Source organism: Lithobates pipiens, unplaced genomic scaffold (assembly GCF_037356315.1).
Source record: "Lithobates pipiens isolate NorthernLeopardFrog02 unplaced genomic scaffold, aLitPip1_a1.2 Scaffold_13, whole genome shotgun sequence".
Classification (NCBI taxonomy): Eukaryota; Metazoa; Chordata; class Amphibia; order Anura; family Ranidae; genus Lithobates; species Lithobates pipiens.
Genome location: NW_027507718.1, coordinates 8,563,792 through 8,581,928, shown reverse-complemented (window position 1 = coordinate 8,581,928; position 18,137 = coordinate 8,563,792). Strand labels below are relative to the sequence as shown.

Genomic DNA, 18,137 nt, shown 5'->3' with positions numbered 1-18,137 from the left:
CCCCCACTATAAAATGTAAAAACACCCACGTGTCCCCTGCATACCTCTGCATCCTTCAATATCTTTTTGTCACTACTGTGTACCCCCCCTCTCCACAACTGCACCTCTGGACCCCTTTAAATTACACAGCACCCTGCACCTCTGGACCCCTTTACATTACACAGGACCTTGCACCTAAGGACCTCTTTACATTACACAGCCCCCTGCACCTCTGGACCCCTTTACATTACACAGCAGCCTGCACCTCTGGACCCCTTTACATTACACAGCTCTTGTACCACTGGACCCCTTTACATAACATAGCACCCTGAACCTCCTGACCCCTTTACATTACACAGCGCCCTGCACCTCTGGACCCCTTTACATTACACAGGACCTTGCGCCTAAGGACCTCTTTACATTACACAGCAGCCTGCACCTCTGGACCCCTTTACATTACACAGCTCTTGTACCTCTGGACCCCTTTACATAACATAGCACCCTGAACCTCCTGACCCCTTTACATTACACAGCCCTTGTACCCATGGATCCCTTTACATTACACAGCACCCTGAACCTCTGGACCCCTTTACATTACACAGCCCTTGTACCTCTGGACCCCTTTACATTACACAGCACCCTGCACCTCTGCGCCCCTTTACATTACACAGCCCCTCACAGCTCTGGACCCTCTGCATGTTACACAGATCCCCTACAGTGCAGACCCCCCTCCCTACCATACAGACCCCCATCTACAGTGTAGACCCCCCTACAGTACAGAATCCTCCCCTACAGTGCAGACCCTCCTACAGTACAGACCCCTCCACCCTATAGCGCAGACCCCCCCCCTACAGTGCAGACCCTCCTACAGTACAGACCCACCCCCCTACAGCGCAGACCCCCCTACAGTACAGACTCCCCTACAGTACAGAATCCTCACCTACAGTACAGACCCCCCTACAGTGCAGAATCTTCCCCTACAGTGCAGGACCCCTTCTACAGTGCAGGACCCCTTCTACAGTGCAGGACCCCCTACAGTGCAGGACCCCCTACAGTGCAGGACCCCCCCTACAGTGCAGGACCCCTTCTACAGTGCAGGACCCTCCTACAGTGCAGGACCCGGCTCAGTGATCCGGGACCCGGCGCAATAATCCCCTTCTCTCTGTAGTCACGTGACTCACATCGCGCCGTTCAGATCAGTCTTGGGCAGCGGCTGCCACTCACAGCCGAGCAGAGTGAAGCCGCCTCCCCCTCCTTGTCTACACAGTGCTGTGCATGGAGGAGGGGGAGGCGGCTTCACTCTGCTCGGCTGTGAGTGACAGCCGCTGCCCGAGACTGATCAGAACGGCAGCGCGACGCGACCACAGAGAGAAGGGGAGCCGGGTCCCGGATCACTGAGCCGGCAGATGTCACTCCACTCGGGTGCTGCTCGCACCCCCCCCCCCCCCCGCAATGCCCCCCACTGCCAGTGCCTCGGGCTCCTCACGGCGCTGTCTGACACTTCAGTTGCGGAGAGGGGAGGGGGGCGCTGGCCTGACACCCCCCCCCCAGTGTGTGGCACCCGGGGCGGCACGCCCCCCCACTTAGTACGCCCCTGGTATATACTACTCTTTTAGGTTGAAGTCTGCAGAGTTGTCACCCCTAGAGGGCAGTCCATAGGGTGATATACTCAAAATGGTGCTATGCAGTCTTCATACAGAATAAGAAATAATACTGACAATGACTGTCATATTTACATAGAATAAAAAGAAACATATCCAGTGTATATAACACAAGAAATAGTACTGTTTATGTAAATGTTTTATCAAGAGAAATCTGTGAAGGAAATGTGTCCTCAGCTGACAGTACTCTTCCCTGTACTAGCAGTCACACTGCCTCCATCATACTCCCTGGCTCAGTGGGAAAGCCCCGCCCAGTTAAGCAGGCAGCGTGCTGTTTGTTTACCTTTGTGTGATGAATGTGCTGACACGGACATGCAGCCTCCGCTTCCCCCGTGTGGAATGTGCTGATGTGAACCTTGTACTAGTGGTGTGCGGGATCCAGAAGTTGGGGCAGCTGCAGAGTGGTGGTGAGCCAGTGCAAAGAGTAGCAGTCAGCTGGTGAGTGCTGGACCTGTGTATGTGTGTGGACTGTCTGCTCTCATGTGCTGGGATGTAAAAACAATCTCTATAATTACAGTGATGCCCTGGAATGAAGATGAACACATGTTGGAGATGACTACTGCATAGAAATCTCTTTATTATGGTCAGAGGAAAAGGCAGGTGGTAGAGTACAAGGTAAGGGCATCAGCTGGAATTGACAGGAATACCTGTGTCATTCACATGCACTATTTACTAGGGATGAGCTCAGGCGTGTTCGCATGGACCATGTGCAGAGCCCGCCAGGAAGTCGGCGCAGCGCTGCGCTAATCCAAGGCAGTAGACATTGCCACGATGTGCGGCTGCAGAGATCAGGAAATATCTCGCTGCCTGTGATTAGCACAGTGCTGCGCCGATTTCCTGGCGGGCTCTGCACGTGGACCATGCGAACATGCCTGAGCTCATCCCTACTTGCTACACCAGGAACATACCTTTTTCTAAATGTGCACGCTGTTCAGGGACAAGGCGCTGCTTATGTGTATGCCTGTCATATTTGCAGCTATGTCCGCACAGGCGCTGCGTCTGCAGTCACTTCCATAGGCTGCCTGAGTGATGCTTGGGGTAGATGCATGCACAAAAACAAATGCCTCATTCATGCAGGTGCCAGGCTGCTTGTATACAGGAAAATTAGATTTCTATTTACCACTTGTACACCCATGCTATTTATAAATGTATGGTAGACTTGGATTTTAAACGGTCCTGGCTGCGATAGCAATGGGGATTAAGGATGAGCTCAGGCATGTTCACAAACAGCACGTGCAGAGCCCGCCTGGCACAGCGGAGCGCTAATCACAAGTAGTGACACATTTCCCAAACTCTGCAGCCGCGCATTGGGACAATGTGTAGTGACACATTGTCCTGATGCGTGGCTGCAGAGATCGGGAACTGTCTTACTGCTTGTGATTAAGGATGAGCTCCGGCGTGTTCGCACGCTCCACGCGCAGAGCCTGCCAGGAAGTCGGCGCGGAGCTGCGCTAATCTCAGGCAGTGAGACATTTCCCGATCTGTGCGGCTGCAGAGATCAGGAAATGTCTCACTGCCTGTGATTAGCGCCGCACTGACTTCCTGGCGGGCTCTGCACGTGGAGCGTGCAAACTTGCCAGAGCTCATCCCTACTTGTGATTAGTGCAGTGCTGACTTCCTGGTGGGTTCTGCACGTGCTGTATGCGAACACGCCTGAGCTCATCCTTAATGGGGATTGTGGGCTTTTATGGTGAAGTGCTTACTGGTTGTAAACCTCAGACATGAAATATGTACAAAGCATATCCCTCTATAGCAGGGGTCTCCAAACTATGGGCCTCCAGTTGTTTAGGAACTACAATTCCCATCATGCCTAGTCATGTCTGAATGTCAGAGTTTTACAATGCCTCGTGGGACGTGTAGCTCCGCAACAGCTGGAGGGCTGTATTTGAAGATATAATGTGTATTTGTCTCAATCTAGAGCACTCGTTGTCATTTATGTCTTCTGTCACATTCCCTTGCGATCAGCATGAATCAATTCTGACAAGTTTTTCTGACACCAAGAGAAAAAAGGGGACAGTGGGAGGACCTCCAGAAGATTGACAGCCTCAGCTCTGTTCCTGTGTGCTGTGTGAAGGGGGGTGTGTCCTTTCCCTCCAATCAGAACAAAATATTATAGCACACACCTGCAAAAAAGACATTTACCTCCTGCAAGGCTTATTTAAAACACCTAGACATTTTCAAAAAAACTTTATAAAAAAATATGGGGATTTGGTCACACCATATTGCTATATGGTGCTTAAGCCCACTTACTGCGAAAAAGTACCCCATGATTCCCTCCAATCAGCTCTCATACCTCTCCTCTCTGAGCCCTGAATAGTGTAACTTCAGCTCTTCACCCCCTTTTTTTTTGGAACTCTCAGACAAGCTTATAAATTCTGGATTTTGATTGCATGTAGAGAAGAGAAGACTGCAGATACATGGATACAACATATGTAGGGGCATTTGTTTGACCTCTGTGTATCCCCTGAGGCTAGTCGCTTCACTGGATACATGTGAAGGTTTACAACCAATTTAGGGTACTATCATCCCTGCCCAATTGAGCCTGCCATGTATCCCAGGCTCTTCTGTCCTACCTGTGGACCCAGGACCGGCATGGCAGGTGAAAGTCTGTTTAGTGATCTCCCTTTCAATGAATGAGCACGGAGGCGACATGTGCTCCTTCACTTCCGAGTTCCACTGTCGCTTTCCCCCGGGCGCTGTGGCATATTCTATGCTCCATTAGCTTCAAAGAAAGGCAGAGAAGGCATCAGGATTCTAATAGACCCCTGATGTCTCATTAAAGAGAACTTGTTATTACATAGGGGGTGTAATTGTAAAAATATAAAGTGTGTACACGTTCATAAGAACATAAATGCATGTAGCAGGCGCCTGCAATATAAGATGACGGCTTCACTACACATAGTATATATATATATATATCACCAAGAATGTCAGCAGGAGCACAAGAAATGTACAGTCATCTTTCGCAGTTACCCCCGAAGTGATAACCTATAAATTCCTTTAATGCAACACCTATGGGCATATATGGTGATAACCTTTTAACCCTTTCGCTGCCAGAGCTGTTTTAGGGAAAAGGAACTGACATTTTACATGTTGCTTCTGGGTCAGAAAGAAGAAGGGGAGGAGAGCGGATGGACGCCCACTCTGCTCCCTCCCCTCTATCTGGTGGCACCCGCTATGCTGTTCCTGGGCACGTCGATGAGTGTGCAGAGCCTGGGATACATGGAGGGGACATGTTAGGAGGAGTGGGGGGGAGTATTTGGAAGCAATTTGGAGGCTGTACAGCAACAGTTGGCTTGTTAGAATTCACACACTCTCAGTGACTGCAGCCACTGGGAGTGTGTATAATGTCACCTCCATACAAAGTACATCAGTGGCAGCGGAAGGGTTAAAGGCTTTTAAAGTCTAAATATTTTTTAACTAAATGCATTCTCTGCATTCATTAAAAAAAAACACTGCACTACTTCTTTTCCCACACCCCTCCTTAAACACTTACGACTCCTCTCATAGCTCAAATGCCGTCCTTGCTCTTTTCTCTTCCTGGTCTCACAGGACTGACAGCAGGTGCCCCCTTAGCACAGTGCTTGCTGAAGGGGCACCTTGAGAAGGGAGAAAGGGACAGCTCTGGTCGTGAACTGCCAAACATGAGGTAAGGGACCGCTCTGTGCAATGTCGTTGCACAGAGCAACTAAGTATTACTTTTTTTTTTTCCTCTATTGTAGCCACCTATAGACAATTTATAGTACCTTGCAAAAGTATTCACCCCCCTTGGCATTTTTCATGTTTTGTTGCCTCACAACCTGGAATTAACATAGATTGTTTGAGGATTGGCATCATTTAAATTACAGAACATGCCGACAACTTGGAAGAGGGTTTTTTTTTGTTTTGTTTTTTATTGTGAAGCAAACAACAAATAGGACAAAATAACAGAAAAAGTCAATGTGTATAACTATTCATCCCCCTAAAGTCAATACTTTGTAGAGCCACCTTTTGTGGCTATCACAGCTCCAAGTCGCTTTGTGTAAGTCTCTACGAGCTTGCCACATCTTACCACTGGGATTTTTGCCAATTCCTTCTTGTAAAACTGCTCCAGCTCCTTGTTTAAGTCTGACCACAAATTTTCTATTGAATTGAGGTCTGGGCTTTGACTAGACGATTCCAACACATTTTAGATGTTTCCCCTAAAACCGCTCAAGTGTTGCTTTAGCAGTGTGTTTGGGGTCATTGTCCTGCTAGAAGCTGAACCTCTGTCCAAGCCTCAAATCTAGGGCTGCAACTAACGATTATTTTCATAATCGATTAGTTGACCGATTATTGTTTTGATTAATCGGTTAATAGTCTTAAAAAAAAAGTGTGGTGTATAATTTAGTTGATATGTACAGTTTTAAAAAAAGGTAATTTATTCTTAAATATCTCTATATGCAGTGGTAAATATAAATAACCAACTAATATGGTTAGGGAGCAAAATATCGAATCCACTCTGAGAATGACAGACGAGATGTACTGTATATATTAGAGGGGATATATACTGTATATACTATTAGAGGAGATATACAGTATATACTATTGAAGATATACTGTATATACGATTAGAGGAGAGCTATACTGTATATATTAGATGAGAGCTATACTGTATATACTATTATAGGCTATATACGGTATATACTATTAGAGGAGCGATACTGTATATACTATTAGAGGAGAGATATACTGTATATACCATTAGAGGGGATATACTGTATATACCATTAGAGGAGAGATATAGTGTATATACTATTAAAGGGTCAATCGGGTAAATATCATCAGATTCATTAACTTTAACCCCATTTTGTTACTGGCCGATTAATCGATTATGAAAATAGTAATCGATTAATTTCATAATCGATTAGTTGTCGATTAATTGATTAGTTGTTTCAGCCCTACTCAAATCACATACAGAGTGGTACATGTTTTGCTCAAGAATATCCCTGTATTTAGCGCCATCCATCTTTCCCTCAACTCTGACCAGTTTCCCAGTCCCGACTGCTGAACAACATCCCCACAGAATGATGCTGCCACCACCATGTTTCACTGTGGGGATGGTGATCTTTGAGTGATGTGATGTGTTGGGTTTGCACAGGGTAGCCATCAGCAATTTTGCAGCGCTTTAGGCCTGGGCCCCCCGAGCCCTGACTACAAACATTCCCCAGGGCCTGCCCAGTGGCCGTCCCACCGAATCCGCCCTCTGAGTTCTTCGGTGCACCACATTTATTTTAACACACTTACAACTTAATGTAAGCCCATCCATCCCTCTCCACAATGTATCCCCACTCACGCCCAGCATCATCCATCCACGTCCAGCTTCATCTATCCCTCTCCACAATGTATGCCCACCCACAACCAGCATCATCCATCCCTTTCCACAATGTATGCCCACCCACGCCCAGCATCATCCATCCCTCTTCACAATGTATGCCCAGCATCATCCATCCCTCTCCCCAATGTATGCCCACTCATGCCCAGAATCCTGGAGAGGGATGGATGATGCAGGAAGTGGGTGGGGATACATTATGTAGAGGGATGGATGATGCTGGACGTGGATGGGCATACATTGTGGAGAGGAATGGATGATGCTGGGCGTGGATGGGCATAGTAGAGGGATGGATGATGCTGGGATGCTACCTTTTCAGCCTCAGGTGACTGTGTCCCAACCAAGGAATAAGTGAGTGAGTTTGAATCTGTGGGGGGGGGGGGGGGGCACAGGCAGCAGCACGCCCTAACTCTCTGTGACTTACCCTCCATGCTGCTCTCTCATATCTGCATGCGCCTGAGAGGGCTGGCTGGGTCCGCCTTTCCTGCTGGCGAACTGACCAGACCCCCCGCTCGAATTGCGGCCAGGCAGATTGCAATCTAGCCTAGCAGCAGCCAGCATGTTCCGCTTTAGCAGAGAAGGAAGCGGAGCGAGTGCTGAGCTTGATCAGCTGCCCGGGGGGGGGGGGGGGGGTTGGGGTTGGGGGGGGTGTGTGTGCTAGTGATAGGCAATGGAGGCTCAGGCTTGTATCCTTCATTCTCCTTCTCTTTTGCGGGCACCGCGTGGGCAGCAGTTTAATTTCATGTGCTGCTGGAGGGAGGCAGGGAGCCGGGCCTCTAGGGATGCTCGGGCCCCTTACAACAGTATTGCCTGTACCCCCCTGATGGCGGCCCTGGGTTTGCGCCAGACATAGCGTTTTCTTTGATGGGCAAAAAGTAAAATTTTAGTCTCATCAGACCAGAGCACCTTCCTCCATATGTTTTGGGAGTCTCCCACATGCCTTTTCGCAAACTCAAAACGTGCCATTTTGTTTTTTGCTGAAAGTAATGGCTTTCTTCTGGCCACTCTGCCATAAAGCCCAACTCTATGGAGCGTACGGCTTATTGTCATCCTATGTACAGATACTCCAGTCTCTGCTGTGGAACTCTGCAGCTCCTCCAGGGTTACCTTAGGTCTCTGTGCTGCCTCTCTGATTAATGCCCTCGCCCGCTCTGTGAGTTTTGGTGTGCGCCTGTCTGTCGGCAGGTTTGCTGTTGTGCCATGCTCTTTCCATTTGGTTATGATAGATAATTTGTTTTTTTATAACCTAACCCTGACTTGTACTTCTTATCTACATTGTCCCTCACTTGTTTGGAGAGTTCCTTGGTCTTCATGGCAGTGTTTGGTTAGTGGTACCTCTTGCTTAGGTGTTGCAGCCTCTGGGGCCTTTCAAAAAGGTCTGTATATGTAATGACAGATCAGGTGACACTTAGATTGCACACAGGTGGACATCATTTCACTAATTATGTGACTTCTGAAGGTAATTAATTGGTTGCACCAGAGCTTTTTATTGGCTTCGTAACAAAGGGGGTGACTACATAAGCACATGCTAATTATAATTTTTTTTTTTATTTCTGAAAAATAGTTTTATGTATATATTTTTCAAATTTTACTTCACCAACTTATGCCCCATACACACAATCAGAATTTTGGTCGGAAAAAGCTCTGATGGTTTTCCTGACGGAATTCCGGCGGGATTTCGCTCAAGCTGTCTTGCATAAGAACGCGGTGACGTACAACACATACGATGGGACTAGAAAAAGGAAGTTCAGTAGCCAATAGCATCCACCTCGTAGTTGAATCTGGCATGTTTTGGGGGTTCTAAGGCCCTCCCTTATTCATGGCTTTATGAAGATTAAAATAGCATAGCTTGTTGTGGACAGTATAAAACAAATAAATATATCCTGGAAGACAGATTGGATTGTAGAGTTGCTCCCGTCACTAGTTCGACATCATAAATATTTGCCAAGCCCTGATGACGGGGGGCCTGTTGGAATTCCCAGAAAGCAATAGTTTTTGTTTTGTATGAGTCAAATAAAATCTCTTCTGAACCCAGTGCACTGATTAGGCCGTTTCCTTCATACACTTCTAGTATTACTAACATAAGAGCTGAACTTCATCTTCTGATTTCTGACGAACTGCCTAAAGGAAACCCTTCCCACCAGATGAGACACCCTATTGGATACTTAAATTGATATTAAAGGTTTTGTGTTGTTTGTTATATGATGTGTGTTTTTTATTTTTATTTTTTATTTTTTTTAAACTTACCTGCTTTGTGCAGTGGGCTTGCACAGAGCAGCTCCAATCCTCTTATTCTCGAGTCCCCCACTGGCTCTACTGGCTCTTCCACCTCGACCAGTGCCCCCATAGCAAGCACTTGCTATGGGAGCACTGGTGCGTACTTGCTCCTGAGCCTAGCTCTATGTGTCCATAAGACCCGCCCCCCACTCTCTCATTGGCTTATTGGCTATGATTGATAGCAGTGGGAGCCAATGGCTCCCGCTGCTGTGTCTCAGCCAATGAGGAGAAAGAGAGACCAAAGCCTTAAAGTATAAGGGGGAACAACACACAGAAGGTTTTTTACCTTCTTGCATAGATGCAGGAAGGTAAAAAACCTTCAGCCTTTACAACCACTTTAACTTTACTAGAGATCCAGCTCTCATCGAAGTTACTCTTTTTGTTTAGCAATAAAGACCTGGCAGAGGTTCATCCTTTGCTTACTCTATTAAAAAAATGTAAATACACTTTTTCCATTCCATACATGCAAATCTAAAAAAAGAGATGCCCTGTGGCTGATTCCACTGATCACTGTATTAGTGTCACTGGTGATGTCAGTTACCACCCAGTGTCCGATTTCCTGTCACAGTATTGCAATCCCAAGTCTTTGATCGCCGCCATTACTAGTATTAATAAAATAATTCCTGTATACTGTATATACCGTCATTTTGTTGATGCTATAACTTTCACACAAACCAATACTCCTTACTGTTTTTTTTTTTTTTTTTTTTGTGTTTTATTTTTATTTTTTAACAGACACGTAGCACAATACATTTTGGCCTAAATTTATGAAGAAAGCTTATTTTTTTTTTACATTTTTAAATTGGATATGTTTTATATCAAGGTAAAACATAATAAATAAATAAATAATATATATATATATATATATATATACAATGGTGTGAAAAAGTGTTTGCCCCCTTCCTCATTTCCTGTTCCTTTGCATGTTTGTCACACTTAAGTGTTTCGGAACATCAAACCAATTTAAACAATAGTCAAGGACAACACAAGTAAACACAAAATGCAATTTGTAAATGAAGGTGTTTATTATTAAAGGTGAAAAAAAATCCAAACCATCATGGCCCTGTGTGAAAAAGTGATTGCCCCCCTTGTTAAAACATACTATAACTGTGGTTGTCCACACCTGAGTTCAATTTCTCTAGCCACACCCAGGCCTGATTATTGCCACACCTGTTCACAATCAAGGCATCACTTAAATAGGAGCTGCTTGACACAGTAAGGTCCACCAGAAGATCCTTAAAAGCTACACATCATGCCGAGACCCAAAGAAATTCAGGAACAATTGAGAAAGAAAGTAATTGAGATCTATCAGTCTGGAAAGGGTTATAAAGCCATTTTCAAAGCTTTGGGAATCCAGCGAATCACAGAGAGCCATTATCCACAAATGGCGAAGACATGGAACAGTGGTGAACCTTCCCAGGAGTGTCCGGCCGCCCAAAATTACCCCAAGAGCGCAGCGACGACTCATCCAAGAGGTCACAAAAGACCCCACAACAACGTCCAAGGAACTGCAGGCCTCACTTGCCTCAGTTAAGGTCAGCGTTCATGCCTCCACCATCAGGAAAAGACTGGGCAAAAATGGCCTGCATGGCAGAGTTCCAAGGAGAAAACCACTGCTGAGCAAAAAGAACATCAAAGCTTGTCTCAATTTCTCCACAACACATCTTGATGATCCCCAAGACTTTTGGGACAACATTCTGTGGACCGATGAGACAAAAGTGGAACTCTTTGGAAGGTGTGTGTCCAAGTATATCTGGCGTAGAAGGAACACTGCATTTCATAAAAAGAACATTATACCAACAGTAAAATATGGTGGTGATAGTGTGATGGTCTGGGGCTGTTTTGCTGCTTCAGGACCTGGAAGACTTGCCGTGATAAAAGGAACTATGAATTCTGCTGTCTACCAAGAGATCCTGAAGGAGAATGTCCGACCATCTGTTCGTGTACTCAAGCTGAAACGAACTTGGGTTCTGCAGCAGGACAATGATCCTAAACACACCAGCAAGTCCACCACCGAATGGCTGAAGAAAAACAAAATGAAGACTTTGGAGTGGCCTAGCCAAAGTCCTGACCTGAATCCTATTGAGATGTTGTGGTATGACCTTAAAAAGGCCGTTCATGCTCGAAAACCCTCTAATGTAACTGAATTAGGACAATTCTGCAAAGATGAGTGAGCCAAAATTCCTCCAGGACGCTGTAAAAGCCTCATTGCACGTTATCGCAAACGCTTGGTTGCAGTTGTTGCTGCTAAGGGTGGCCCAACCAGTTATTAGGTTTAGGGGGCAATCACTTTTTCACACAGGGCCATGATGGTTTGGATTTTTTTCACCTTTAATAATAAACACCTTCATTTACAAATTGCATTTTGTGTTTACTTGTGTTGTCCTTGACTATTGTTTAAATTGGTTTGATGTTCCGAAACACTTAAGTGTGACAAACATGCAAAGGAACAGGAAATGAGGAAGGGGGCAAACACTTTTTCACACCACTGTACATATATATATTTTTTTTTATTTCATTCAAAATTTTCGGTCTTTTCGTTTAAATAGTAAAAAGAACAGCGGTGATCAAATACCACCAAAAGAAAGTTCTTGCCTGAAAAAAAATTATAAAAATGTAATTTCGGTACTGTGTTGCAGGACCTTGCATTTGCCAGTTAAAGTGGCACAGTTTCAAATTGCAAAAAAAAAAAGGCCTTGGTCATGAAGAGAGTAAAACCTCCTGGAGTTCAAGTGAATATTCTTTTCTGGAAGGTGTTCCTGTTTCCCATCCTAGAATGCTGGGTGTTGTCCCTAATTTTACACACTTAAAGTGGTAGTAAACCCTTTAAAAAAAAAAAAAAAGAAACTTGCAAGACAAAAAAATAATGAGCTAGTATGCATAGCATACTAGCTCATTATGAATTATTTACCTGAGTTTGAAGCCCCCGCAGCAGTCCTTGTTCGCCGCTCCGGGGGGGGGGGGTTGCTTCTCGGTATCGCGGCTCCGGCGATGTGATTGACGGAACGGCACAGTACAAAAAGACGTATGTGCCATTGCTTAAGTGTGCATGTGCCGATAACGTCCTCACATGTAAATTCAGGGATATCCATGCAGGTTTAGGAGATATTCAGTGTAGCTATGGGTAAGCCTAATAATAGGCTTACCTGTAGTATAAAGTGGTTGTAAAGGGTTTCCAACCACTTTAATAGCTGTACCCTCTTTTTAATGTACTGTTGAGTAGCAGAATTCATTATTCATAGAAGTATTCTTTAAAAAAGGGGCAACCCTAAGACAGAAGAGGAAGTTTCGCAAGCACAGGATTTTAGCTAGGGGGTGCATTGTTCTGCATTTTTTTCAGCACAGTCATACGTAGGCATGGGAAAAATGCCTTCTAATATCAATATTGGGCTAATATTGCCAACTGGTTGTGTTGACGTGCAGTAGAAAATGTGCTGCTTTCTGCATGTTCCCATTACCCATTGGGTGTATATGAGCCTGTTGCCACTTGCGTGTATATAATATATAATATACATGCAAGTGGCGACAGGCTACTACAATGCATGTGGACACATATACACACACATATATAATTATAATGTGTCCACATGCATTGTAGTAAATGTTGTTTCTGTAAATACTAAATCTACTTTATATGATTGTTATATTACACATGCATCTTCTCTTATCCTGGGGAATAAACTACCATCTCCCTTTGCTGTCGTCCATGTAGAATTCATTTTTCACTTGTTTGGCTATAGTAATTGGATACCTGATCATTTCCTTTATGGCGCTGTACCCTGAACATGGTCATTGCTTACGTTGCTGTCTAATTGGTAAAACTGAAAGGATCATGTAGTGCCTGTAAAGTGCACTTCACTTTTAAATTAGCCTTGCAAAATATCTCTGCTACATTTCAATTACCTTGGTAGCAAAATGTTTTTGCTTATTTTGAAAAAAATTATTATACTTAGTTTCTATTGTGTTTATGATAGACATCTCAAAAATGTAATTTGAACAAAATAGTCGTTGGCGAGTACAATGACAGGCTTGATTAGTCTGCTCTTTACTCTGACCTTGTTGGGGGTACATGAGCATAAAGAAATCTACTCCTGTGTATTATTTTAGGTAAATATTAATTCAAAGAAAACACAGCAATTCAATCAGAGGTTAAAATGGATACCCATGAATGCAGAATCATTTTTTTCTATTATTGGTTAGCACGTCTGCGTTACAGCCCTGGTCAGGACACTATAAGCATATTTTCACTGTGCTTGCATAGGTTTCCTTGGGGTACCACACTCCGAAGATATGCTGGTAGGTTAATGGAAAAAGGGGACACCCCCACCCTCCTTTCACAGGTCAGTGTAGCTAGCATTGCAGCAATAGGTATGATAATTGGCATGTGGCCCCTTTAAGGAGGTGATATCAAGGAATTTTGGAAGAACCAATCAGGTGAAAGGGAATTTGCTGGAAGCTATCCCGAGGCTATATAGGGTTAGCAGGAAGGGGGGTTTCCCTCTATGCCTATGGATCAGCAAGAAGATCGGAGCTCCCTCCCTCCCGCCCCAGTTGCGAGCACCTATATGTGGTAGGGTCACCCTGGATTCTGGGGGGGGGACTATTATTTGTATTTAAAATTGTGCTACTGCTCAAGTTCTAAAAACTAAGCAGATAGAATTCTGTTTGGTTGAATTTATGGTTATGTGATTTAATAAAGAGGTGATGATAAATACATTGTTGAAAACCAACAAAGGTGCTGCGGCCAATTTTTTGCCAAAAAGATGGTTTAGTTGAATTATTTAAGTTATGGTATTCGGGGATTATGGAGTTTTGGGGGTGTTGCCTACAATCTCATTGGCTCCTGTCTAAACTTGGCCCTAGTTTGATATTCTTCAAAGGGTGCCCAAGATGACTGCCTCACCAACATATAAAGCATTTTGAGTTCCTAGGGAGAAAAGGGCTATGGCACTATAAATTAATTCATTTGTACATCATATTGCACTAACTACCATCATAATGAAGGATTAGAACCCCTACTATGCTTTTATTACTAATTAGAGCTCCGTTATAGAGATTTCAAATTGGATACTGTAACAGGGATCACAGTTTCAGCAAAGAAGTGATGGAAAAGGTGTAGTAAGATCGATCACACACAGCAATACAATCTAGTATTGAAGAGGAGGGAAGGTTTGGGACTTTAAATGAGGCACATAGTATAACAACTACGGTAAGTTCTTCCATCCCTATGTCTAATTGAAAAGATAAAGGAGTTTGGGACTTTGAATGAGGTGTGTAGTGTACAGTCAGTAATTTTGATAATTACATAAAAACACATGTAATTAATATATGTACACAATACAATGGGATATAGCATATAGGTCAACAGACAATAATTTTCAGAGCAAAATGTATTGTTGAAGAGCCTCATCAATATACAGTGAATATAAAAAGTCTACACACCTCTGTTAAAATATGAGGTTTCTGTGATGTCAAAAAATGAGACAAAGATAAATAATTTCCGAACATTTTCTACCTTTTAATGTGACCTATAAACTGTACAATTCAATTGAAAAACAAACTGAAATCTTTTAGGGGGGAGAGGGTAAAAATCAAATAATGTGTGGTTGCATAAGTGTGCACACCCTCTTATAACTGGGGCTGTAGCTGTGTTCAGAATTAAGCCATTACATTCAAACTCATGTTAAATAGGAGTCAGTACACACCTGCCATCATTAAGACCCCTTTCACACTGGGGCGTTTTTCAGGCGCTTTAGCGTTAAAAAAAGCGCATGTAAAACGCCTGAAAGAGGCGCTGCTCTGGCAGGGCGTCAAAAAAAGTATTGCAAGCAGCTTTTTTCCAGCACTTTTGGAGCGGTGAATACACCGCTCCTAAAGCGCCCCTTACCTTTGAAATCAATGGGAAGCACCTGTAAAGCGCCTGCAAAAAGCTTTTGGTAGCAGCGCTTTGTGAGCGCTTTTAACCCTTTATTTGGCCACTAGCAGGGGTTAGAAGTGCCCCAATAGCGCTCGAAAAAGGCTGGTAAAGCGCCGCTAGTTTAAGCGGTGCTTTACGAGTGTTTTTCAGGCGCTGGCAGTGTGAAAGGGCACTTAAAGCACTTAGGCTTTCACATTGGGATTGCAGATGAGGCTTCTTTCAAGTGCTTTACAGGTGCTTTTTTTTAACGCTAAAGCGCCTGAAAAACGCCCCGGTGTGAAAGGGGTCTTAAAGTGCCTCTGATTAACCCCAAATAAAGTTCAGCTGTTCTAGCAGGTCTTGTATATGGATGTCAATCAGCGCAATTTTAACTCTATAAGGCTCGGTTCACACTGCAGTGATGCGGGAACCCTGTCAATCCACTGCTGGGATTGTCAATTGAAAGTTAATGACACCCCCAAATCAGTTCACGTATCGCAGTGCGAACTGCAAATTCGAACAGGAATAGAACGCCCATGCAATCAGATTCTGCTGCGGACCAAAAAAAGGGTCCTGTGTGAGTTTGGTTTGAATGCGATGCAAGTTCAGCCATATCATCTGTATGGCTGAGATCGCATGTGATTTGCACTGCAGTGTGGTGCGAATCACATGCGATGTTGGACATCGCACCAGTGGGAACCGGCTCTAAGACCTAAAGCTGCTGAACATTTGGGGTCAAAATATCAAATATAGGGCCGAAACAATCGATTATAAAAATAGTTGACAACGATTTTCATAATCGATTAATCGGCCAACCAATTAGTTGGCCTGCATATAGAATGCATTTTTTGTTTACATATCAGGAAATACAGCTCAGTACACCATCCATACTTGTTAGTATACACAGTGCAGCACATATACAGTTCAGTCAATGTGAATGTGTGAGGAGCAATATCTCATGGGACATGTAGTCCTGGGCAGGAAGGGAATGGTTCTAAAGTCAGAAGTTGTTTACCTTGCTATAGGGGCACTCTATACTATACTATACTATACAAACTATACTTTGCAGCTTGCTATTGGGGAATTCTGAAGGCAGGAGGAGCCAGAAGCATCGATGGGGGGGACCCCAGAAGAGGAGGCTCGGGGCTTCTCTGTGCAAAACCATTAAGTATAAGATAAGTATAAAATTTTTGTTGTGCAAAAAAAAAAAATTCTTTAAAGCGGAGTTCCATCCAAAAATGGAAATTCCGCTTTAAGGGAAAGTGTCTCCCTGACATGTCACATTTGGGGGGGGGGGGGCGGGGGGGCAGAAACCCTCTTTTTTAGAGGGTTCCAGCTTCCACTTCCTCCTGGGGCACCGTGGTGCCGGAAGGAAAATCACTTCTACCCCCTTCCTCTTTGCAATCATCTGGGACACGTCACAGGTCCCAGATGATTGCCCGGGCCTGTCACAGCGCGGATTGCGCATTCCAGGCGCCCACAGTGACAATGCCGGTGCTGCAGAAAGGAGGGGGAGACGAGCCGGGCTTCGTTCCCCCGCATCGCTGGACCCTGGGACAGGTAAGTGTCCAACTATTCAAAGTCTGCAGCTGCAGTATTTGTAGCTGCTGACTTTTAATTATTATTATTATTATTATTATTATTATTATATATATTTTTTTTATAAGTGGAACCCTGCTTTAAAGACTCTGTGCAAGAAAGATCAGCATCTGAACCCAGAGAAGGTGGAGGCTAATGTACTAGAGGTAATGGAAGGCATTACAATTACATTAAAAGTAAAATTTTACCAGTATTGTGCATTATATTTAAAATTATTATATACGGGGGCGGGGGGGATTGTGGAGTCTTGGCTTTTAGTACTACTTTAACCGCTTGCCGACTGCCTCACGCAGATATACTGAGAGAATATGGCACGGCTGCGCAAATCCCCATCGTCGTCCCCTTTAAGAGACGTCAGCGGGGGACCCGACGCGTGTGGCTGTAAACACAAAAATCCCTGTTCTGTCAGGGGAGAGGTCTCCTCCCCCAGTCAGTCCTATCACTATACAGTTAGAACACACTGAGGGAACACACATTTAACCCCGTGATTGCCCCCTAGTGTGAACCCCTTCCCTACCAGTGACATTTACACAGTAATCTGTGCATTTTTATAGCACTGATTGCTGGATAAATTTCAATGGTCCAAAAAATGTGTCAAAAATGTCCGATCTGTCCGCGGCAATGTCACAGAACCACTAAAAATCGCAGATCGCCGCAATTACTAGTAAAAAATAAATTAAAAATGCCATAACTTTTCCCATAGTTTGCAGTTGCTATTACTTTTGCGCAAACCAATCAATATACGCTTATTGCGATTTTACCAAAAATATGTAGAACAATATATATTGGCATAAACTGATGAAGAAATTTGTTTTTTAAAAACATTTTTTAGGAAATTTATTATAGCAAAACGTAAAAAATATTTTTTTTTCAAAATTTTCAACATTTGACTGCATGACTGCCCAATTGTCAGTTAAAGTGACGCAGTGCCGTATCGCAAAAAAAAAAAAAGGCTTGGTAATTAAGGGGCAAATCCTTTCCCGTTCTTAAGCGGTTAAAAAAGTTTTAAAAACCCATAATGTCTCAATACGCCATAATGTCTCAATAAAGGTTTAAAAACCCATAATGACATTTTAAACTGCATTATGAACAAAATCTCCAGGGTCTTAGATTTTGGCGTATTGAGAGGGTCACTAAACACTGGAAGGGGGGGGGGGGGGCAATGGCCATGGAATGACGTCACATGTTTTTAAATATTATTTTTATATATTAGTATATGTAGATCAGGGGTTGACAAATTTGCTTGGAATCTAGGAGCCAGCTTAAAAAGTTAGGAGCCAGGTACGTGACGGCGATCCGGACCTGTCCCTGGCCTGACACGGAGACGAGTGAGGGGAAGATAGCAGCGCCGTCGCCGCCCCTCCCCCCCGTCTCC

At 44.2% G+C, this 18,137-nt stretch overlaps 1 protein-coding gene across 2 annotated transcripts in view; it reads left to right on the top strand.

The window, feature by feature from the left end:
* The first annotated feature begins 1,945 nt into the window (after positions 1–1,945).
* AOPEP (aminopeptidase O (putative)) overlaps positions 1,946–18,137 on the top strand; it is a 613,303-nt gene continuing 597,111 nt past the window's right edge. For both annotated transcript variants that reach the window (XM_077474816.1, XM_077474818.1), the window contains exons 1-2: positions 1,946–2,078; positions 2,158–2,255. The gene's annotated coding sequence lies outside the window, so the exon portion shown is untranslated. The remainder of the gene's footprint in view (positions 2,079–2,157; positions 2,256–18,137) is intronic.